At 39.9% G+C, this 25,745-nt stretch overlaps 1 protein-coding gene across 8 annotated transcripts in view; it reads right to left on the bottom strand.

Moving 5' to 3' along the window:
- PCDH15 (protocadherin related 15) overlaps positions 1-25,745 on the bottom strand; it is a 1,355,521-nt gene that overhangs the window by 962,094 nt on the left and 367,682 nt on the right. The window contains exon 3 of one of the 8 annotated variants that reach the window (XM_073353680.1): positions 24,652-24,696. The exons of the other annotated variants lie outside the window; for them this stretch is intronic. The gene's annotated coding sequence lies outside the window, so the exon portion shown is untranslated. The remainder of the gene's footprint in view (positions 1-24,651; positions 24,697-25,745) is intronic. 8 annotated transcript variants of the gene reach the window in all.

Below are 25,745 nucleotides of genomic sequence, written 5' to 3'. Positions count from 1 at the left end.
CAGAAGCTACATATTTTTAATGAACTCAGCCTTCATAAAAGACAGACCTACAGAATGAAGATCTTGCTCTAACCAAAAACCAAGTTAATCATGAACAGTGGCAGTACTAGTTTCCTTAAAGTGACAATTAGTACTCTGGGTGAGCGTGCGCTCGTGAGAGAGAGAATGGGAGATTGTTTTGTTTTTTTAAACGAAGGCACTTGTCTGCTGGAAATTCAATTAATAAAAACTTTATTTCAAAACAACTGTTCTGTAAAAAAAAAAAAAACTTTACAGAATAACTGAAAAATACTAACAAATTCTGACTACACCAAGTTGGGCAACAGTTGGACTGGTTATGTAGTCCCTAGCCATATCTTTAGGCACCATGGAGTAGCAAAAAGGGAAGGACGGCGAGCTGCTCTAATAGGATAGTTAGGGATTCTCCTTGCATAGGGAATCCCCAGATGGTGAAAAGCCAATGTAGCCAGCTACGGCGCCCAGGCACAGTAGAAATTATGCAAATATTCTAGGGGTTGGCTGGAGTACTCTGGAATCTGGTAATCCTAGATCAAAGGCGCAAAAACAATTCCAGTTTGTTCAATTAGAAAAATCCTGAGAATGACCACACCACACTTTAAGCGGGGTTGCGGGGACATTGTCTGGCTCACCAGAGAAAGGTGAATAGTGCTTTGTGGGCAGGAGGTGGGAGAGATGCTCAGAAGCTGCTGCAAAAGTAGGGAGTCAGTCAGCATGGTGATGCTGACTCATCCCCAGGGACTGGAAGGGCCGAGTTGTTGAAAAGGGAGCCCCTAAAGCCCATCAGGAGAAGCCCCTTTTCACCAAACTAGGTGGAGCAGCACCAATCCTCCCTCCCCACATGGTGGCAAAATACCAGGTTTGGTCAGAACCTGCTGTGGATATTGTACTAGCTGCAACTTTCTAGGAGGACTGGGAAGGAATTTTTCCCTCACCACCAGACTGGCCAAAATGGGGTGTTTTTTATTTCCCCCCCTTCCCCATAGCAAATTTGAGGGTGCTGTTACAGTGAGTAGGAAAGGGAGTTAGGCTATGCTGTTTCAACTCATCATGTAAGTATAGGGCACATGTCCAGTGCAGGTACTCCATTGGGAAATAATACAGTGACCAGATAAATGGCTTGGTAAAGGACTTAAAAGAAGGTTTCCACTGAATGCATCCAATGAAGTAAGCTGTAGCTCACGAAAGCTTATGCTCAAATAAATTTGTTAGTCTCTAAGGTGCCACAAGTCCTCCTTTTCTTTTTTTGAAAGAAGGTGTTTGTTAAAGAAGCAGAATGGGAGGGAGGGGATTCAGGACTCCTATGACTGGCACAGCAGGGAGCCAACCCCCTTCCATATAGCCCACCTTAACTAGGGTTGCCAGGTGACTGGAACGCCTGATCGAAAATGGACCCTGGCAGCTCTGGTCAGCACGGCCGACCGGGCTGCTAAAGGTCCAGTCGGCGGTGCTGTAGGCTAAGGTGGGCTAGTCCTTACCAGTCCTGGCACCGCACTGAGCCCGGGAAGCAGCCAGTAGGTCTGACTCCTAGGCAGGGGGGGCACTGTGCTCCACACACTGCCCCGTCCCGAGCACTGGCGCTGCACTCCCATTGGCTGGGAACTGTGCCCAATGGGGGCTGGGAGGGGCAGTGCCTGAAGGCGAGAACAGTGCGCTGAGCGTCCTAGCCTCCCTGCCTAGCAGCCAGACTTGCTGGCTGCTTCCGGGATGCAGTGCAGAGCCAGGAAAGGCAGGGGGCCTGCCTTAGCCCCACTGACCAGGAGTTGCCTGAGGTAAGCCCGCACCCCAACCCCGAGCCCGAACCCCCAGCCCTGAGCCCCCTCCTGCACCCCAAACCCCTCATCCCTGGCCCCATCCCAGAGGCAGCACCCCCTCCCGCACCCCAACTCCCTGCCCCAGCCCAAAGCCCCCTCCCACACCCTGAACCCCTCATTTCTGGCCCCACCCCAGCACCCACACTCCCAGTTAGAGTCCTCATCCCCTCCCACACCCCAAGCCCCTGCCCCAGCCCGGTGTAAGTGAGTGAGGGTGTGGGAAAGCAAGCCACCGAGGGAGAGGGAATGTGATGATTGGGGGCGGGGCCTCAGGGAAGGGGCAGGGCTAGGGTGTTCGGTTTTGTGAGAGTAGTAAGTTGGCAACCCTAACCTTAACTGTTGTTCAGAGGTCGGGGAGGGGGGGAAGCAATGGGTTGGCTGGGGGACTTGGAAGAAAAAGAGGGAGGGGTGGAAGCCCAAATAGATATTGAATGATCATGGAGTTACTTGCACTGTATACTTTTATCTACCAGGTAGTCCCAGACATCTAATAATAAAGTTCTGGCCTGATTAAAACCATATCAAGTGTCTCCTGTCGTTCTTTCGGTATAGCCAGACAACGTGGCCCTTTGAATCAAAAATTCACTAAAATATCCAGTCTCTGTAAAACAACTGGATCCCAGAGTCCTGGGACATGGAATATTCATCAAAAATTCGACAAGAACCATTTTCAATAGCAGTTTCTCTCAATCGTTTAATGTCTTAAAGAAATACTCTGCGTGTGAATGCTTGTTTTTCTAAATTCACAGGGGCCACAATAACCAACGTCAGAACTTTCTTGGTCTTATCACCCCCAAACAAATGGCCAAATGGAAAGGGTGAAGCAAATCCTGTAACATTATCTCCAGTGTTACATCAGCCACCATCAGAATGATGGATTGTCATGATTATCCTATGTGGAGTTGGCATATAATAATGCCAAACACTCCTTAATGGAACAGAGCCCCCTCATCTTCCTTTCCCCCTCCAACTATGGGTACCACCCCTGATTCGACCCTGAATTATCTCCAACCTGCCCCAACCTGGCAGCTTTGGAAAGGGTAAAACTGATTCATCATACCCAGAGGGCGCTAAATACCTGCCTGGAAGAAGCAAAACAGGATTACATGCAGTAGGAGGACCAAGGATGACAGAAAGGCCCCAACTTCTCTGTAGGCCAGAAAATATGGCTTCCAGTGAGCCATCTCTATACTGACAGACCATCCTGTCAACTTGATCACCAGTTCTTCAGCCTGTATCAAATCCATCAACCGATCAACCCAATTGCTTTCAAATTCCACCTCCTTCATTCTCTCAGAATCAACCTGGTATTTCATGCGTCCCTCTAGAAGCCATATGTCTAACCCTTTTCCCCACACGACACATCCACCCTTCTGCAACCTTCTGGTGCAAGTTCGGGACCACAAAGTCCTTGATTTTAAAAGGAAGTGTGGTAAGCTGTGACGCTTGATTGATTGGGAAGTCTACAGTCCTGAGGAGAGTTTCTGGGAGCCTGCTGACATTGTCCATGTCCCTGAACTCGTAAAAACCTTGCATGAGAACCATCCTAAAAAGTCCAGCCCATTGCTGCCCCAGGGAGGGGGTGATGTGATGTCCCAGGTCTCAAACCCAGACAGTCACTGCATCTTGGCCACCACTTTATGTCTCCGGACATCAAGTGGCTGTTGGCTCTGACTCTGGCTTAACTTCTGGGTCAAATCAGGAGTTGACTCTGATGGTGACCCTCAACTCCATTCCCTAACCTGGATGCCTGTTCTGCCCACAAGACCTAACTCCTATTCTGACCATAGGACAGACTGCCTATTTCCCGATTCCTAACTGTTTTATGGTCTGGTTCTAGGAAATTTCACCTCACTGTGTAATTACAAGCACCTCTTCCTTAATCATTAGGTTTTCATTGGAAAACTGGAGACAAACTGAATTCGGGCACATAGTGTTTAGTATGCCTCTGGAACAGTAAAATTAAATTGAGGAAATTAAAACAGACCACAGGTTTGGTTCTTAAGCATCTGAGCCACAACAAATTGTAACATGATAACTTAATATTTAGATTAACACAAACAGCACCTTTTAATAATAATTGATCATTGTCACTGCAGTAAAAACACCAACTCGCTCTCACAGCGGTCCTCACAGTGACATATGTAAAGTTAAAGTCTTTACAGGATTGGGGCATAAAATTCTTCCACATTCCTCTGGTAATGAATATATCTTATGCAAAAATACCAGTTGCATAGGCAAGAGGGGATCAGGAGATTGAATTTTCATTATAACCAGATAGGGCAGGGCGATTAAAATAGCTGACGAATGAAGTCTTGGGACATAATTGTATAAGGGAAGGCTGCAGGTAATCCAGGGTGGAATTGGGCTTGCAACCCTTAGTTAGCAAAAAAATGACTTTGTCCTTTACAGGAGTATTTGGTATTATTATATGAGAAACATGGAGAAACCACCTTACAAATATATAGTTGCACCATGTCATTGTGAAGCAAAGGGTCCAATCTAGATATGCTATTTAGGTATGCTCATTCAGGAAAAAATGTCTAATTTAGTATAGCCATTCAGTCTAAATTTAGGCAATGATATATACCAGGGCTGTCAAGCGATTAAAAAAGAGTTAATCGTAATTAATTGCATAATTAATTGTGCTGTTAAACAATAAGAGAATACCATCTATTTAAATATTTTTGGATGTTTTCTACATTTTCAAATATATTGATTTCACTTACAACTCAGAATACAAAGTGTACAGTGTTCGCTTTATATTTATTTTAATTACTAATATTTGCACTGTAAAAAAACAAAAAAAATTAGGATTTTTTAAATTCACCTAATACAAATACTGTCGTGCAACTCTTTATCATGAAAGTTGAACTTATAAATGTAGAATTATGTACAAAAAACCTGCATTCAAAAATAAAACAATGTAAAACTTTAGAGCCTGCAAGTCCTACTTCTTGTTCAACCAATTGCTCAGACAAACAAGTTTGTTTACATTTGCAAGAGAAAATGCTGCCTGTTTCTTGTATACAATGTCACCTGAAAGTGAGAACAGGCATTTGCATGGCATTGTTGTAGCCAGTGTCGCATGATATTTACGTGCCAAATGCGCTAAAGATTCATATGTCCCTTCATGCTTCAACCACCATTCCAGAGGACATGCATCCATGCTGATAACGATAAAAAGCAGTGTGGACTGACGCATGTTTATTTTCATTATCTGAGTCAAATGTCACCAACAGAAGGTTGATTTTCTTTTTTGGTGGTTTGGGTCCTGTAGTTTCCTCACTGGAGTGTTGCTCTTTTAAAAAAAAGTACTCCTTTTCTTTTTGTGAATACAGACTAACACGGCTGTTACTCTGAAACCTTTCACAATAAAGAGATTGCACTACAGTACTATTATAAGGTGAACTGAAAACTAGTCATTTTTACAGTGCAAATATTTGTAATCAAAAGTAATGTAAAGTGAGCACTGTACACTTTGTATTCTGTTGAATTGAAACAATATATTTGAAAATGTAGAAAAACATCCAAAAATATTAAAACATTTCAATTGGCATTCTATTGTTTAACAGTGCGATTAAAACTGCGATTAATCACAATTCATTTTTTGAGTTAATCACATGAGTTAACTGCGATTAATTGATAGACCTAATATGTACATATATATTTTAGTATTATTGTTCTCCCCTGTATCCCTTAGAAAAATAATTAAAACAATCTGATACATCCTTATGATGTAAGGCACAAGGGAAATGTTTTCTTCATATTTTGAGGTCATGCAATTTAATTAACCAGTAGTGAGAAATTATTTGTTTTAATATAATTTTTTGAAATTAAACTGGATCCAAAATTCATCAGTGGCAATGTTTTGTGGCTTTTAAAAATGTTTACTTTACAAAAAGAAATCAATTGAAGCCTATAAGGGTGCTTTTGAATTTGCATTATTTGCCTGTTCTCACACTCCAGTGCGATTTGTCATCCGTGCAACGCATGACTTTTCTTTACCCATTTATTATAATTTTTATGAAAATGGCTTTGGGCTACTGGTTACATACTGTTCTCAAGAAGCCTCTTTGTTAAATGTTGAGTACTACTGTGTATTATAAATTTGCTAATATGAGTATGTACAAAACATAAATACCATAAAACAATGTAAAAACATAACCATAAACCCATAAAAAGTAATGAGGTATTAAGACTCCAAATGTTGGAGCATTTAACCAATTCCCTTTCTGCAGGAGTCAATGCAACTAGAGCATAATAAGGAAGCTCAATCTTTGTAACAATTTCTGTGATAGTAAAAATACTAATTATTTATTATTACTACTATTATTGTAGTGAAAGTGGTACTGACTGCTATATGTAAGGATGCATAAGTGTTTCCAATCTAACCCTGTTGTCTGTTGCTTTTAATTTTCAGAACCTTTCAAGTACAGGGATAATATTTTCCATGTCTTGACCATGTCTGCATCAAGGCCTTTTGTTTGTTTGTTTGTTTGTTTGTTTTCATTTGATCAAAACTGATTTAGTCATTTATGACAAAAAGGCTAAGGGAAAATGCACTCTACATTAGAATTTTGGTGGGGAGGTGTACACATGTGCGGCAGGCAACTTCCTCTCTCTCCTCAAAATCCCTCTTGCCTCACAGCGGCCTCTCATCAATTCTATCTGGTGACCAAGAGACTCCACATTACAGATCTGCTCAGTATACAGAGGTGAAGCTCTGATTCCATGCTCCTTAGAACATCTGCAGGATCTTCTTTAGTAGGTTTTAAGGGTTCAGAATCCAGACAAGACAGAATCCAGACAAAATCCAGAATCCACAACTGCTATGGTTCGCAGGAGACATCTATCCTTCTGCACACCTGTGAGGTGTACAGGAGAGAGTTTTCTTTTGGTGTCTAGCCAAGTAATTCCAGATTATGCAATTCCTTTACTATCCTTTAACTTTTAAAAGAAAACTGAAATTGTCTTTTAAAAAAAACAAAGAGAGGCTGATTCTGGACCTCATACTGGCCTCTTATGCTGCTCTCCTCGGAGCTGCATAGGGGAATAGGATGGAAAATGCCCCATTTAGCAGCTAAATAGGGCTGTTATAAGCAGCCCTGTGCTGGCACTCCTCCAAGCCATTGGCATGCAAAGTGTGTTGTCTGTAGGGAAGAAGGAAGGTATGGCGATGCTCTAACTTACATTGGGAAGTGTTTCAGCCACCACAGACACCCAAAATCAAGAAGGCCTGAACATGGTCTGAAGCAACATTTGCCTTTTTGTGTTGCACTTTCTATACACACTCTCTCTCTCTCAGGGGCACAGAATTTAACCCAGAGATTTTAAAAATTATAGCATTTAACATTCAAAATTGACTGACTTCAGTAAAGTTACACCAGCATAGGATTTAGACACAGAGAGCATCTTATAGTGTACCATGTATTACTTGGATGTCAGCTAAATTCCATGAGCATTTTCTGGCAAATGAAGGCCACCTAAATTTGCAGTGAAGTTAACTGCATAGTTAGCCTTTGCCTAAGTCAGGCTATGCTGTACAATGTAGGCCCCCAATGCAGCAAAGTACTTAAACAGGTGTTTAACTGTAAGTACGTACTTTGGTCCATCCCCATTCTACAAAGCACTTAAGCATGTGCTCAACTTTGACTTCTACAGGATTCAAGTATATGCTTAAAGGTGAGCATCTGTTTGAGTGCTTTGCTGAATTGGGGACCAAGGGCATGAGGGGAATTTAGGTGAAAACATTAGGGGAGCTTAGGTGGGGCAGAGCAGCACAGAGCTTTGAAGACAAGGAGAAAGTATTGTAATTTTTTCCATGTAAAGTGGTTGAGAGAAAACGTAGAAGGAAGGAGAAGAGGAGGGAGAAGAGGAGGAAGGACAAATCGAGAAATCCAATTCCTACATAAATCTGAGAGTTGGCAAATTTACCGTCTTCCTTTAAGATATCTTTCTACAAAACTTCTGGCCATTTTATTCTGATTTAGCTGCATATCAATGACAGAGCTTGCCCCCCACCTCTAGCTCAGTGTCCGGGCTCCCTCCAAATTCCCTAACTAGAACCCCCAAATTTCCAAATACAGCCAGTGTTTTGGGTTGCCTCAGTGTTTTAGTGTCCGTTTTGAAATACACAGGACTTGTTTTTCAGAAGTACTGAGCACCCATAACTCCAAATGTTATTAATGGGTGTTGTCGGTACTCAACACCTCTGAAATTCTCATGCTGGGCACTCAAAAAATGGAGGCACCATTTTTGAAAAATGGAGGAATTTTTGAAAAATTGAGCCCAGATTTATCATTGTTGGTACATGTGCTTCAGACTTATATAACCACTTGCTGTCATGGTTACTTGCATTCCATATCTTGCTATCTGCTTACATCCAGCGTCCTGGTCAAAGCATGAGCAGGTAAAAGTATGAGCCAATATTGTTTGTCCCATAATAAGAACCTAATTCAATAAAATATCAATTTGACTGCCATCCTTTGCAAGCCCCGCAAATCAGATTCTATCTGAAAGCAAGGCATTAATGTACATCAGTACATGTACTTCTGACATTTAAAAACAACTAATAGTGTAAAAAGAAAAGGAGGACTTGTGGCACCTTAGAGACTAACCAATTTATTAGAGCATAAGCTTTCGTGAGCTACAGCTCACTTCCTCAGATGCATATCGTGGAAACTGCAGCAGGCTTTATATATACACAGAGAATATGAAACAATACCTATTCCCACCCCACTGTCCTGCTGGTAATAGCTTATCTAAAGTGATTTCCAGCACAAATCCAGGTTTTCTCACCCTCCACCCCCCCACACAAATTCACTCTCCTGCTGGTGATAGCCCATCCAAAGTGACAACTCTTTACACAATGTGCATGACAATCAAGCTGGGCTATTTCCTGCATAAATCCAGGTTCTCACATCCCCCCCACCCCCATACACACACAAACTCACTCTCCTGCTGGTAATAGCTCATCCAAACTGACCACTCTTCAAGTTAAAATCCAAGTTAAACCAGAACATCTGGGGGGGGGGGGTAGGAAAAAACAAGAGGAAACAGGCTACCTTGCATAATGACTTAGCCACTCCAAGTCTCTATTTAAGCCTAAATTAATAGTATCCAATTTGCAAATGAATTCCAATTCAGCAGTTTCTCGCTGGAGTCTGGATTTGTAGTTTTTTTGTTTTAAGATAGCGACCTTCATGTCTGTGATTGCGTGACCAGAGAGATTGAAGTGTTCTCCGACTGGTTTATGAATGTTATAATTCTTGACATCTGATTTGTGTCCATTTATTCTTTTACGTAGAGACTGTCCAGTTTGACCAATGTACATGGCAGAGGGGCATTGCTGGCACATGATGGCATATATCACATTGGTGGATGTGCAGGTGAACGAGCCTCTGATAGTGTGGCTGATGTTATTAGGCCCTGTGATGGTGTCCCCTGAATAGATATGTGGGCACAGTTGGCAACGGGCTTTGTTGCAAGGATAAGTTCCTGGGTTAGTGGTTCTGTTGTGTGGTATGTGGTTGTTGGTGAGTATTTGCTTCAGGTTGCGGGGCTGTCTGTAGGCAAGGACTGGCCTGTCTCCCAAGATTTGTGAGAGTGTTGGGTCATCCTTTAGGATAGGTTGTAGATCCTTAATAATGCGTTGGAGGGGTTTTAGTTGGGGGCTGAAGGTGACGGCTAGTGGCGTTCTGTTAATTTCTTTGTTAGGCCTGTCCTGTAGTAGGTAACTTCTGGGAACTCTTCTGGCTCTATCAATCTGTTTCTTTACTTCTGCAGGTGGGTATTGTAGTTGTAAGAAAGCTTGACAGAGATCTTGTAGGTGTTTGTCTCTGTCTGAGGGGTTGGAGCAAATGCGGTTGTATCGCAGAGCTTGGCTGTAGACGATGGATCGTGTGGTGTGGTCAGGGTGAAAGCTGGAGGCATGCAGGTAGGAATAGCGGTCAGTAGGTTTCCGGTATAGGGTGGTGTTTATGTGACCATTGTTTATTAGCACTGTAGTGTCCAGGAAGTGGATCTCTTGTGTGGACTGGACCAGGCTGAGGTTGGTGGTGGGATGGAAATTGTTGAAATTATGGTGGAATTCCTCAAGGGCTTCTTTTCCATGGGTCCAGATGATGAAGATGTCATCAATATAGCGCAAGTAGAGTAGGGGCTTTAGGGGACGAGAGCTGAGGAAGCGTTGTTCTAAATCAGCCATAAAAATGTTGGCATACTGTGGGGCCATGCGGGTACCCATAGCAGTGCCGCTGATCTGAAGGTATACATTGTCCCCAAATGTGAAGTAGTTATGGGTAAGGACAAAGTCACAAAGTTCAGCCACCAGGTTAGCCGTGACATTATCGGGGATAGTGTTCTTGACGGCTTGTAGTCCATCTTTGTGTGGAATGTTGGTGTAGAGGGCTTCTACATCCATAGTGGCCAGGATGGTGTTATCAGGAAGATCACCGATGGATTGTAGTTTCCTCAGGAAGTCAGTGGTGTCTCGAAGGTAGCTGGGAGTGCTGGTAGCGTAGGGCCTGAGGAGGGAGTCTACATAGCCAGACAATCCTGCTGTCAGGGTGCCAATGCCTGAGATGATGGGGCGCCCAGGATTTCCAGGTTTATGGATCTTGGGTAGTAGATAGAATATCCCAGGTCGGGGTTCCAGGGGTGTGTCTGTGCGGATTTGATCTTGTGCTTTTGATCTTTTGATCTTGTGTACTACAAGCCGTCAAGAACACTATCCCCGATAATGTCACGGCTAACCTGGTGGCTGAACTTTGTGACTTTGTCCTTACCCATAACTACTTCACATTTGGGGACAATGTATACCTTCAGATCAGCGGCACTGCTATGGGTACCCGCATGGCCCCACAGTATGCCAACATTTTTATGGCTGATTTAGAACAACGCTTCCTCAGCTCTCGTCCCCTAAAGCCCCTACTCTACTTGCGCTATATTGATGACATCTTCATCATCTGGACCCATGGAAAAGAAGCCCTTGAGGAATTCCACCATAATTTCAACAATTTCCATCCCACCACCAACCTCAGCCTGGTCCAGTCCACACAAGAGATCCACTTCCTGGACACTACAGTGCTAATAAACAATGGTCACATAAACACCACCCTATACCGGAAACCTACTGACCGCTATTCCTACCTGCATGCCTCCAGCTTTCACCCTGACCACACCACACGATCCATCGTCTACAGCCAAGCTCTGCGATACAACCGCATTTGCTCCAACCCCTCAGACAGAGACAAACACCTACAAGATCTCTGTCAAGCTTTCTTACAACTACAATACCCACCTGCAGAAGTAAAGAAACAGATTGATAGAGCCAGAAGAGTTCCCAGAAGTTACCTACTACAGGACAGGCCTAACAAAGAAATTAACAGAACGCCACTAGCCGTCACCTTCAGCCCCCAACTAAAACCCCTCCAACGCATTATTAAGGATCTACAACCTATCCTAAAGGATGACCCAACACTCTCACAAATCTTGGGAGACAGGCCAGTCCTTGCCTACAGACAGCCCCGCAACCTGAAGCAAATACTCACCAACAACCACATACCACACAACAGAACCACTAACCCAGGAACTTATCCTTGCAACAAAGCCCGTTGCCAACTGTGCCCACATATCTATTCAGGGGACACCATCACAGGGCCTAATAACATCAGCCACACTATCAGAGGCTCGTTCACCTGCACATCCACCAATGTGATATATGCCATCATGTGCCAGCAATGCCCCTCTGCCATGTACATTGGTCAAACTGGACAGTCTCTACGTAAAAGAATAAATGGACACAAATCAGATGTCAAGAATTATAACATTCATAAACCAGTCGGAGAACACTTCAATCTCTCTGGTCACGCAATCACAGACATGAAGGTCGCTATCTTAAAACAAAAAAACTACAAATCCAGACTCCAGCGAGAAACTGCTGAATTGGAATTCATTTGCAAATTGGATACTATTAATTTAGGCTTAAATAGAGACTTGGAGTGGCTAAGTCATTATGCAAGGTAGCCTGTTTCCTCTTGTTTTTTCCTACCCCCCCCCCCCCAGATGTTCTGGTTTAACTTGGATTTTAACTTGAAGAGTGGTCAGTTTGGATGAGCTATTACCAGCAGGAGAGTGAGTTTGTGTGTGTATGGGGGTGGGGGGGATGTGAGAACCTGGATTTATGCAGGAAATAGCCCAGCTTGATTGTCATGCACATTGTGTAAAGAGTTGTCACTTTGGATGGGCTATCACCAGCAGGAGAGTGAATTTGTGTGGGGGGGTGGAGGGTGAGAAAACCTGGATTTGTGCTGGAAATCACTTTAGATAAGCTATTACCAGCAGGACAGTGGGGTGGGAATAGGTATTGTTTCATATTCTCTGTGTATATATAAAGCCTGCTGCAGTTTCCACGATATGCATCTGAGGAAGTGAGCTGTAGCTCACGAAAGCTTATGCTCTAATAAATTGGTTAGTCTCTAAGGTGCCACAAGTCCTCCTTTTCTTTTTGCGAATACAGACTAACACGGCTGTTACTCTGAAACTAATAGTGTCTGGCTGCTAGAACCTTGTTCTTAACTCACAGGACAATTTAAAAAAAATGGACTGCAAAAAAATAAACTTCATAATTAGTGTGCTTTTCTCATGAAGTACTGTCATTTAGCAGCATCCTTCAGGCAGCAGAAAATTCAGCAGTGTTCCTTTTGATGGAACATTGTCACTTTTTTAAGGGCTGTATCACATACAAGTTCTACCTAATGTGAATGGTACTTTGGACAGCACTAAAACAACTAAATGCGTGTAGTTGGCTCTCTCTCCAGACCCCCTATTTCTTGTGACTCAGGTCTTATCTTTTCAGGCAGAGACATCATTAATTTTTCTAAGCATTAACCATCCACATAAAATCTCCTATTTCTCTGGTATCAAGTGTTTTATAGCTGGTTTCACCCATGTGAAATCTATGAGATGACCAAAGACCTTGATATTATTCTGATGTTACTATTCAGCATGACAGCTATATGCCTTGCTCTCATGAGCATTGTAAAAGGTATTTTATGGTCAATTTTGTTGCCAGATAAATCAAGATACAACATCCTAAGCTTGATGCATTTTTTCCTGGGGCAATCTTGGTACCAAAAGACATTCTATGTGACAAATATCCCAAACATATGACATCTCGCTCCATTTTTGAACATCAAGTCTACCATGCACTCCAATTTACCTTAAAATGTTATTCTTAGATTGTTTTCAATTTCTTAGATTATGTTCTTTTTAAAATGACTTTATTTAAAAAAATAAAATATATATAGTGCTGGAATCTCAACAACTATGCATGACAATTTCATCAGTCTCTAAGGAGTAAATTTTCTGAGAAGAGATAGATGGCCATATGTCTTGTCTTTTTTTCCCCCCTGGCACACACACTGATCTTTGTTGGAGCCACCTGAATTTGGGACAACAAATATCCCAGAACAGTAGTCACTTTCTTCATCTATACATGATATTGTTCTTTATTTTTTACATTCTATTAATTACTTCTTTCACTGCATTTTACCAATGGGATGCTAATCACTCTGGGAGCTGTCAGCTGTCTGGGAGCTGTCAATGGTTTACCATGCAGTTACAGCTCAATTTCATATTCTCCCTTCACTTTATACTTTCTCTTCACTTTATACGGATGGCATTTTTAATCTAATCTATAATCTCCATAAATTCATTTAATAGATAGATAGATAGATAGATAGATAGATAGATAGATAGATAGATAGATAGATAGATAGATAGATAGATAGATAGATAGTTACTTTTAACCCTCCATAGAGATCATCTGACAATGCTGACTAATGATCAAGGTACATTTGCATTTCCTTGGACACTTACAAACCAACAAAAACTTTGTTTACTTGTGATAATATTTGCTACATAACAATAAAAGAAGTACAAGATTATGTACTCTGTGGAGAGTAGGATGGGGACTCAACTTTTTCACAAATCCAGTACTTAAAAAAGATTTATTAGATTTACTTTAAATCCCCGCCCAAAGAGAAATCTACTCCCACACTGTACTATAAGTTTAGATATATCAGAATATGTCACATCTAAATGATTATTATTGTTTAATACAATGTCATGGGGTAAGGATGTGAAAATTGGATTTACCATGGAACTCATGTTCATATCTTAACTACAGAGAGAGACTGCCATGTTTTGGACTTCATCCTTACTTCTTTTTGAAAAAGAGGTGCTTGCCTGCTTCACATAAAAAGATTTTTATCTTTGTTTTGTTTTTAATTTCATTACTATTTGGCTTTACATTAATATTAAAACGGAGTGAATGGGGGATCGGGGAGGGTAGTACCTCTATTGGAGAAACATGTCATGCTCCTTTGGGAGAAGTTAATCTGCTTTGGTCCCCACCTACACCCAGCTTTCACCTGTGGCTCCAAGTAACTGTTTGCATGTGACAGCGGCCACACCCTGGGAAACCCTTTCGACAAGTGGGCCAAACCAGGTAAGGATAGCCAATGGGTCTTTTGCCCTCGGTGAGACAGGGAAACTGCCTTTCTCTAGCATGCAAAGACTGTTCTGGTGGAATGGACGGAGGAAATCAAATGATTCAACAGCCATGAAGTTGGTTCAGGAACATGCTGTGGGACGTTGAGAGCATGACAAGGCACGGAAGATGTCCTCATCACCCACTGCAGCCAAGGATGTCCCCAGCCATAACGATTCTTCGTGCTGCTGAATTCTGGCTTCCACAGCCAAGAGAGTGAGACTGCCCCAGTGCAACGGCTTTCTCACTTAAAAATATCCCACATAGGTTTTCTCGCAACTCACATCCCAATAACATCTTATCAAATCTCATCATCATCATATCATTAATTCAAGTCCTGTGACATTGGGGGCATGGCAAAGCAACAGGTGGAGATGACCACTGGCACAATCCTGCATAGCCACAATCCTGCATGTAGGTGGCCTTGGGACCAGTAGCCATTCAGCTCCATCCCCTGGGTAGCGGAGAAGTTCGGCAGCATCCTAGGCGATTAAGCAGCCCTTTTAAGGATAGCACTACTCACCCTTTTTAAGGAAGGGGGCTAGAAAAGGTGTCCTAAACATTGCCTGCCCCATAACATCGACCTTGTTGGAAAAGTTGGGTGTCCCTTTTACTGATGGGGGAATTCTGCGTCACTGCGTGTATGCAGAATTCATGTCCCCCACCGATTTCTTTTGCTTCTCTGCAGAAAAATCACTTCTGACAGAGAAGCAAAGGGAAGGCATAAGAATGGTCACACGCCCTCCCCGGCAGTGCAAGCAGGTTGGTTTGGGCACCCAGAGCAGCTGGTAGAGATGTAAATCACTGCCTGGAGAGGGTGTGGGAAGTCGTGCGTGTGTGCCAGAGAGAGAGACACACTCTGTCCATCTTGCTCGCTATTGCAGCACACTCAGTGTGGAGGGGCAGGGCTTCAGGATATTTCTGAGGAGGTGGGTGTGGGGCAGGATCTGTCCCCTCAGTTAGAGCAGAATGTAGCAGCCTGTTTGCTTTGTGAATTGTTCCCATTGTCTTTGTGAATTCCCCCAGGAGTATAAAACAGACGTAAAAGTTTTAAGGCTCCTTTACATGGCCTTCTAAATGCTTATGGTGCTTCAGTGATTAGAACTGGTCTAAATCTTGGACTGAAAAAATTTCCTATCAAAATGTGCTCCATGAACTGTTTGCTATTGACCTTTCTGGAGATGTCCAGTAGCCAATATAAACTGTGAGTTTGATTCCCCAGCCCTCACTTGCCTATGATGTAATACTGAGCATGTAGCTGCATATATTTGTTGACTAATAACTCGGAAGAAAGGGTCAAACCTAGCTACATTACTCCTAGGCAAGGGCATTTGGGGATTTCCTCCAATGTGCCCCACTCCCATTCTTCATCCATGGTACTGTAGCTTAAATAAATTACAAAATAATTGAAACCAGAATTATTATGTTGTGTTATTTTGACAAATAAAATACCCAGAATTTTAAAATATTGTATGCAGAATTTTAATTTTTTTGGCAGAGAATTCCCCAGGAGTACCCTTTAAGGGCTAGAGAACCCTAGAGTGACTTTCTACTGCAGTTGCAGACCAGGTCAGCAATGGAACACTGACCCATTCCCTCCTCCCCCCGCGCCCCCACCAGGTGACTGGAAGAGAGTGAGAATTGTAAAAGTCCATACTAGTGCAGGAAATGCTCTCTTAACTGGTCCCAGTGGAGCAGCACCCACACTCCCACCCATGCAAGTGGTGAAATACTGGATTTTATCAAGATCCACTGTGGGCATTGTGCTTGTCACTCCTTTCTATGGGGGCTGGGAAGGAATTTTTCCCTTACCGCCAGATTGGCCACGACCAAGCGGGGTTTTTTTCCACCTTCCCCACAGTGGGTTTTGGGGGGCTTAGTTTGGATGAATGTGAAACAGGAGTTGGGCTATAATGTCACAACTTACGATAACGTGAGGGCGGATGTCCAGTGCAGGTATACTGCAGGGAAGGTATATGGTAATCAGATAATATGGATTAGTAAAGAATTTAAAGGAGGTATTATTTAAAGGAGCAGAAATGGGGGTGGGATCAGTGGATCCTAGGACTGGTACAGCAGGGAACCAAGCCCCGCTTCACCTGTCATTCAAGGAGAGGCAGATAGTGAGGTCCCAGCAGCAGGAAGTCTGGGGATCAGGATAAGTAAGGGCGAAGACTGATAGAAGCCCCTCAGTTACAGATTGAGATTATTATGAACTACCTGCACTGTACACTTTTATTGGCCGTTTATTCCCAGATATTTAAGAATAACATTGCAGCCTAATCAAACCACATCCATTGTCTCCAACATAGACAGAAAAATGTTCTAGCTCTGCTCGAGCTGGAATGCTAAAAATAGCAGGGTAGCCAGAGGTAGCAAAGGTGGCAGTACAGACTAGCTGCCTGAGTACAAACCCACCTGGATCCCCTGGAAATATATTCGGGGAGGGGGGTAGCCAGAGCAACTGCCTTTGCTACCCACCGCGCTACACTGTTATTTTTAGCACACTAGACTGAGCAGACATAGTACTTCTGTCTACCCACTCTGGGAAGCACACTTCAGCTGCAGCTTAGAAATACTCCTTGAGCAACTTTGCAGTCTGTCAGTTTGACATCTTGCTTACACCACGTAGAATCATAATGAAAGAAATTGCCTTTTCACCTGTCTCTTGGCATCTGTGATTAATTTTCACAAAACTCTCAAAAATAACATTTCAATGGCGTATAAAATGAAAATCCAATTCTCTTTTGATGACTCATTCTCTTTCATCTGGTCTTCTGACAAGTGTAAAATGCCCAATGCATGTTGGCCTTATCTCCACACTGTATGACTGAATTCTTATGTGTTTGATCACATCATAAACGTAACTAAAACCTGCCAAGTCTATAAATGCATTCAAAACATTCATCTAGTTATTAACATTAGCACTGATCAGGGGTTGTGGAGGGAGCATAGAAATAAAAATATGATTTTGGCCTAACCATTCTTTCTAGTATCAAATGAGTTACAATAATCATGCAAAACAAACATGAAAGGACAATATACTGAAGACAAATCTTTAATTACAAAAATATATTTCGAGATTACTTTTGCAATATTCACTCAGTTCTAACAATACCAAAATTACAGAAAGAGAAGGCAAATAGCAAATATGAGTCAAGTCTCAGTTTCATTTACTGTTATTTTCTCTTTACTAATTAGATTTTTAAAAGCAAAGTTAAATTTGACAGATTTTATAATCCTCATAACCGTCCTTTAGACACACGATGTTAACAAAATTTTTGAAAATGACAAAGGTGTGCAACAATTTGAGCAACATGAGACAGTAAGTCAATCCAAAGAAATGTTTGAAGGCATAAAACTAACATAAATTACTTCTTTAGCTTAAATTGTGTTTACTAAATGGAGATCATGTTCATTAAAATATATGACACAAATATCATTACTTATTCTTTTCTGGAGCATTACTACTTGTATTTAAGTGATATGAAACTTACTGACCTGTAATAATTATAACCTCAAGATAACAATATTAGATCTACACTCCTTGATCTCTGTTGTAAAATGTGACTGACAGAGATCATGTGAAGATTTTAGAATTCTGGGAAGATGCACATTCACCTGAGCAGAAGATGTAGCATGCCATAGTCCGCAACTGTCAGTTCTTTTTGGATCACAAAAAGCTAAGAAGAAAACAACAAAGCCAACTCTCACAGATGAGGAAAGGCAGTTGAGTGGATTTCTTAAAACTGTTACCTTCAAAGGACAATAATTCCAGGTAAGTAATTTTCATCTCTCACCAAAAATAATTGATTTATAACAGAGCTGCAACCCTGGAGATCGAAAAGGTCAAAGGAAGTCTTCCTGATAGAATAAATTTCGATAACAAATAAAAATCATTTTAAACTCACACCTGAACTCACACATTTTACAAGATATCCTGACAAACTAACTTCTTGTTTGTAGGAAGAAAAAAAAAGTTATGTTGTTTACATAACTAATGAACAAACAAATACGTGGTACAGCACACATTGAACCTTTTCATCCAAAGCAGTAGTGGAAGAAAATTCTTTTATGCGGTTTTCCCCTACCTGACTACTTTAATCCTAGAGAACAGTTAGAAATCCATTAACTCTGTGCTGAATAAGATGTCACATAAATACACATAAAATATACATACACACACACATACAAATTATATAACATGAAAGATAGCTAATCCAGCAGGCTAGGATTGATAACTATCAGCCTAGTTACACAGACTCTTGCCAATACCTCTATATTTTATGGAATTTGCATATTGTCATATATCATATAAAAGGTCTCGAAGCTTAGTGCCACAGGACAAAGAACTGCAAGGGAGTTAAATTGAAAGATTTACAAGATATAGTGTACCCTACAAACAGTGCTTAATTTGTAATGAAAGAGGTACCAGGGTTCAAGCAATTTATTTACATTCATAACTGAATCAGCAAGCCCAGAGATGCCGGGGCTATGAACTTCCAACCCTCGAGCTGCTGGGGCTCAGCGCAGGCAAGCCCTGGCACAAATTTAACACAGCCTGAAGACTAAAACAGAGTGACAGAGACCATATTTAGGTCACAACTCTCAGAAATCTTTCATGAGATAAAGATACCTACCTACTCTGTCACCCAACTAACTGATTAAAGGTTATGACCAGATAACAAGACAACCTATAAATATGTACTTGTTTAAAATACTGGACAACTTAATAAGGGGAAAAATCAGTCACCTTTAAAGGGACTAGGATTTGTGATCACACCAAAGAACAGCTAAAAGTCTCACAGAGAAAATGCAAGCCATTTTTGAATAACTACAATGAGAAAAGAAAGACTGCACCTAAAAATAGCTGTAAATAGAGCTGTGTCCATTTTGTTATATACCTGAAGTTTAGCTGAGGTTCAAACACTTTCAATCAAATCCTTCTGTGAGCCACTCCTTAACCATAGGATTCCAGAGAAGTAGTTATAGTTTCATTTCATTTGAAACCAGAATTGTTTTTTCAGTCTTTAGAGCGCTCATTTTTTCAGACTATTAGACAAGTGAATGCTCAAAATATTATGGAAGTATCATTCATAGTTCCAAAGGTAGGGCTGAGCTGAGTTTTGCATTTAAAACAGGGATTCATCCACTTTGTTATCTATGAAGATAACAGTATACAATCCTCAAAAGTATAGCCCTTACTATTTGAGTACATGAAAATCAATGTTTTGAAGAATTTACAAGTAGATCTGTCAATTAGTTTATCAGTTAAAGTTAAGAATGAATTTACCTCCCAGTCACTGACCACATTTTCCATAAATTATCTGAATAATGGAATGAAACTCAAAGACAGACTCAAACTTCCAATGCCGCATAAAACTTCCAATACAGTTAAAACTTACTGAAATATAATTTACTGTATAAATTTGAGGTACTTGGTTCACTGAGGGAAGTTTGGAGTCACTCTCACTGAGAACAATGGGAGATGGTGAAAAACAGAAATTCCTTATAGATATTTCTGAACAAACTGCATGCACCATCTGCTGACAGCTAAACTTTCAGTTATGAAAAATAACAGCAAAAATTATCATTACTCTTAAATATATCTTTTCAAAAAGTACCTACTGCATCAGCTTTGATAAAAAAAACATTTGCATGACATAAAAGTGCCAGGCAAATGCCTGTTCTCACTTTCTGGTGACATTGTAAATAAGAAGGGGGCAGCATCATCTCCTGTAAATGTAAATACCTTGTTTATCTTAGCGATTGGCTGAACAAGAAGTCAAGATTGTACGCTCTGAACTTTTACATTGTTTTGTTTTTGAGTGCAGCTATATAACAAAAAAGTCTACATTTGTAAGATGCACTTTCACGACAATGAGATTGCACTACAATACTTGTATGAGGTGAATTTAAAAATAGTATTTCTTTTATCATTTTACAGTACAAATATTTGGAATAATAATAATATTCACTTTGATTTCAATTACAACACAGAATACAATGTATAAGAATATATAGAAAAACATCCAAAATAGTTAATACATTTCAATTGGTATTCTACTGTTTAACAGTGTGATGATATGCAGTATAGTGAAAAAATATAGTACACATAGAGCTTGAAATCTTTGAATATGTCAGGTTTTTTCTGTCCTGTGCATTATTTGAAAATAGAACATGATTCATTTTATGTAAAAGAGAGTCCATGTACATTTTCCTACCTGTTTCAATAGCAGCAGGTAGCACCAGCTCTTCTCCAATAGTAGAGTATGAAGCTTACATTTTGCTATTATGTATGACACCAATTAAGAAGCCTTTTTGCATTTCATGAAACAGAAATGGATTAAGTGAGAACCTGCTTATCTTTACAAAGTTTTATCTTTTTTACAATGGAACTATTGAACTAACCCTTTTTATCTTCACCATATTCACTTTCTAAGGATCTGATTCAACTCCCATAGTAATCTATCTATTAACTACTGTGGAAATTGAGTGGGACCCTAAGGCATTTTCACAATTTTGAAGGCTGTGTGCTGTATGAGCCAAATACTTCATGAAGTGCACAAATGAAACTGTATTTGGGATGTATGGAATACAATATTCTGAATCTAACATTTTACTTTTTAGTAAATTATTCATCTTTCCTTGTGTTATATTTTCAGGTATCAGTAGTAACACCAGCATTCTCTCATTACATTAGCCTTAATATTAGTCTGTATTTTGATATCTATCATTTTTCACAGTAATGGTGGGATTTTTAGTGTATTTTAAGGAAATTCCACATGGAGTTTGAAGGACCGCTTTTCCAGACGTTCTGGCTCATTAACACACATATGTAAGAAAATTTCCTGCAAATTTTCACAGAGCTGTAAACGTACCTTGTGCTTCAGAGTACAAAGGTTTATTTTAATGCCTGCCATTCTACGCTGAGGGGGTTGGGTTGAAATAGCTACGTCAGTCAGGTTTCTGAATTTTTCACAACCCTGACCGACTTAGCTGTGTCAATCTAACGTATAAATGTAGGTGAGGCCTAAGACTCTCTGGGGGTAGGAACTGCATTCGGAGGGTACCAGGCATATGTTGCTGGTATTACAATACAAATAATTAATCAAAGTAATCAGATATCAGTAAAAATTATCAGTAAAAAGATAATTTCCCACAGTAAATTTCACATGATACTATAAGGACTGATTTATGCTTGTGTTGCAAGATGTGTCAAAATACCTGATATGATCAAGTCTGAAGGAATGTTTTTATATACCACAGATTTCTGAAGTCAAAGTGAAACACAACATAAGCAAAGTTTTTTTGTTTTGTTTTTATTTGGGGGGGGGAGTTTAAGCATCAACATCTGGCTCTTCACTGCAGGCTTTTTTTTTATGTAATTATTATTAAGTTAATTATTCAGAGTAGTCTCTTTGGAGCCTTTGCTGGCATCAGTTATTTTTATGCTTAGATAATGTGATGTAGATCTGATTAAAATTTTTAAAATGATAAATTTGGAAGTGACTTTTGGAGGGAAAATACAATTTTAAAAATAAACATAATGTTTTTGAGAATGAGACAAGATTAATACCCATATCTTGCATTGTCATCTGCAGTGGGAGTGTGCAGAAACACAGCTCCGGGCCAGTAGTCGAAGTCAACAGTCTCCACAAGGACACAGCAGTCTGCCTACAGGTATTACAATGAAGGATTGGGGCCTACAATCTTTTGGGTTTAGGAGGCTTTGAAAAAGGATGAACTCTAGTGGATTATGGAGGTTCTAGGTCCAAGACATTTTAATCAAACCCTAAAACTAGATATACCCAGGCAATTCCTAAAGAAAATTGGTGCTTGGAACCTGAATGATTTGCAGCTACACAAATATATAGTTTAGAATTCAGATTATGGATGTTAGCATACTATTCAATGAGTTTTTACCAATTCAGCTTTTTAAAGCCTTCTCAAATATTTTTTTTCCTCTTATTGAAGTTGTAAATTCTGGTTCACTGTCTTTACATCTGTTATTTTACATCTGTTTATTCATATGGAAGAGAGGTCTTGAAGTTATTCAAACCTAATTGTTGGATATTTTAATTGGAAAATATATCTGGCATGAAATAGTCTCATCATAATCATAACTGAAATACCAAAAGCTGGAGAATGGTAAATACATCCACTTAATAAGTTATGAATACATATATTCATTCATACAAGTAGCAGCATTCTCTTCAAGTATGAGCTCAAAGACCTAAGATAACTGCAAATGCCAAGTTTCAAGTGTTTTCACCTCAATTTTAAAATGAATTTTTATGATCACTCATACTAATCATGAACAAATAGTACGTTTTCATGAGTTATATGTGAAATATTTACTGATCAGGTCATGAAATCAGAAATTTACACCCTCATTACTTTAAAGAAGCCAATCTACATTCATCATGAATGATGATAGTTAAGATTGGTTTTTTGTTTTTTTTTTAGCAATTTGTTGCAGGGAAGATGGACTAGATAAAAAAAAACAAAACAAAACACTGTTTCAAATACAGGTTCTCTTTCACTGCAACTCTCCCCCACTACAAACTTTCTAGGGCTTGTTCACAATCCTGAATTTTTCAACACCCATGATGAACAACTTTACGAACACCACACATATTAGGTTCCCATAAACTGTGTCTATCATTCACACTCTGTGTGTGTGTGAGAGAGTGTGTGTGAGAGAGAAATCTTGAACATATTAAACACTGAAATTTCTCTGTGTGTGTGTGTGTGCACACGTGAGAGAGAGCGTGTGCATGAGAGAGTGTGTGTGCACGCATGCACACAGATACTTGAGAATATTAAACACTGCATTTTTTTAACTAAATGGCAATGTTCATTCTTTCCAGGCCCAGCTCCACTCTCTCTTTTTCCTAGCAAAACAAATATGTTCAGATTTAAATTATATTTCAATTGCATGTTTGCTCTAAATGTGTTTTGTCACAACAGTGTTTGTACACTTTTTTAACATTGTTTGCAAGGCAGATTTGGGTAACAAATGTAAATGGTTACACACTACTGAACAGCATAAAAATGCAGTGTTTGAATTCTTTAGCAGGGATCCAATTGTCTATAGAACTGTATTGTCTTAAAAAAAATAAACCTTAAAATGTAATAGACTATTATATCCTTGCTATAGGCCTTTACTTAAATGTTCTTTTTTCAACTATCCACACAAAGCCTATTAGAAATCTAATACAGTACTGGTACTGGCTTCACTCTCCTCCCTCCCCAATAATTGAATAAATATATTTCATTCCTTCTTTTTTTTATTGGTGTTTCAAGGCCAGAATAATTGAACACAGGAACTTTGTGAGAGTATCTGATAGAGAGAGCTATAGTTATGCACCTATTGATTTGTATCTGTAGCAAAGGAAAAGAACAAGACTGTTTCCCTGTATTAGTATTCACCCCACATAAGTCTGGGCTGTAACAAAACAATATAGTTGCAAAAACATGCCTGGCTACTAAGCATAACTAGATTGTTCAGACCCATTTGGACAGCAGACCTCATTTTAAGATTATTTACATCTACTGAAAATAATAATAAAGTGATAATAGCAGCAATTCATGGCTCTTTAAACTAAAGACCATAATTTGCATTGCTGGTCCTCAATTCTCCCCGTTTTCTGTTTCTTTAGTGACTAAAACCTCATAGACATGAGCCTTTTCTCAAATATCAAACAAACCAACAAAAACTCTTTCTTAGTTCCTTTTACCAAAAAAACAAACATAAAATCAAGAATAAAATCTGTCTTGAACACACTATTGCCCATGACAAAAAAAGAAGTGGAATATATATCTTGAAGTGATTTAAAAGCTCTAACTGAATAATGATTTTTTCCATATAAATTTCATGACTAATTACACCATCAACCAAGTATTTCCTGTGTATATAAGGCCTGTTTGTGCTGCCACTGAAGTCAATAATAAAACTTTCATTGAATTCAATGGTACAAGATCAGACCATTGTCACTATGATTGAAACTTTTTCATATTTGAAGTACAAAATTTTAGTATCAGTAGCTGTCATTAGAACACTGCATAATCTCTTGCTACTGTGCTTTCAGCACGAATTCAGTGTACTGCATTGAGGTACTTTGTGTTTAGACATTAGGTATGAAAAACTACACCAAAGGGAATGGACTTGGCCAGCAAGACCACAGAGACGCTGTATAGTAAAGTAATCAGTGTACAGAAATAATTGCACCATGAACAGCTACTGCCATTGGAACTCACCCTGCATAGACCCACAGACAAACTTGGCCACTTCAACTTCTCAACCTGAAAGAGGAAAATAAGAGGTATGATAACCTTTATATTATGGGACAAATTTTGAAAAGAATTCAGCTTTGGCCTAACATTGCTTCCATTATGTCAAATGGGATTTTTACCATTGACAGTGGGAACAAAGTTAGATCAACTCTGACCACTTCTGAAAATCCCTTGTTACATAGGTACAAATATTATATTATTCACATACAGTGAAACTACAAGTGAATTATGTAGCACATCCAAATGAGTACCACTTTCTACTATCACATACCATCAAATATTTTATTCAAGATCCATATTTTATTTTTTTTAAAACCTTGTATCATAGATTATTTTAAATTACTACTATTCCTAGACCAGCTATTCCTAGCTATGGATCTCTGGCCCTAACTTCTGCTTCTACGTGATCCAGGACCTTCCATATTTGGAGAGCTAAAGAGTGTTTACACTCACACACACCCATTTATGTGGTGATAATACCCATGTGGTAGACTGCAGATGTGTGTGATAAATTGCATTTAACATGCATCTTTGACCCTCTTCACTTGCATTCTGCCTACCAATCCGTCTGAGCTGGGACTGCTTCTAGCATTCCAAACTTTTAAGTAGATTCAAACAACTGCCTTAAAAAAACAGATAAATATTTCCTTCTTTCTCCCTCAGATGTGGAATACAGGCCTTCCCACTCCCCACTGTAGAACCTGCTCTTGCAAAGAGCTTTTTCCAGACTACCACGAAGGGGATGGAAAGAGTACTGTATATGGATTTCCAGGCCACTTTCTGGTTCACATTTTACTGTGAATACGGAGATTCAGTCACATCATGATTTCATTTTTTTTAAAGAAAGGAATGATAGCTGCATCCTGATATATTTTAATTGTGAAGCTGAATTAGTTATTGGTTGGTTTTTTTTAGGTCTACTCTATCACTCCTACTACTGATAATGTTCTATCACAATATACGCAGTTTGTGCAGGATAACAAAAAACTCAAGTCATAAGATGAATTATTCTCCTTGGAATAGCAGTTTTGAGTTCATGGTGCGATTAATACGTCATG

The sequence above is a fragment of the Lepidochelys kempii genome, chromosome 7 (genome assembly GCF_965140265.1).
Source record: "Lepidochelys kempii isolate rLepKem1 chromosome 7, rLepKem1.hap2, whole genome shotgun sequence".
In the NCBI taxonomy this organism is placed as follows: domain Eukaryota; kingdom Metazoa; phylum Chordata; order Testudines; family Cheloniidae; genus Lepidochelys; species Lepidochelys kempii.
Note: the sequence above shows the minus strand (reverse complement) of the source record. Positions and strands in the feature narration are given on the sequence as shown.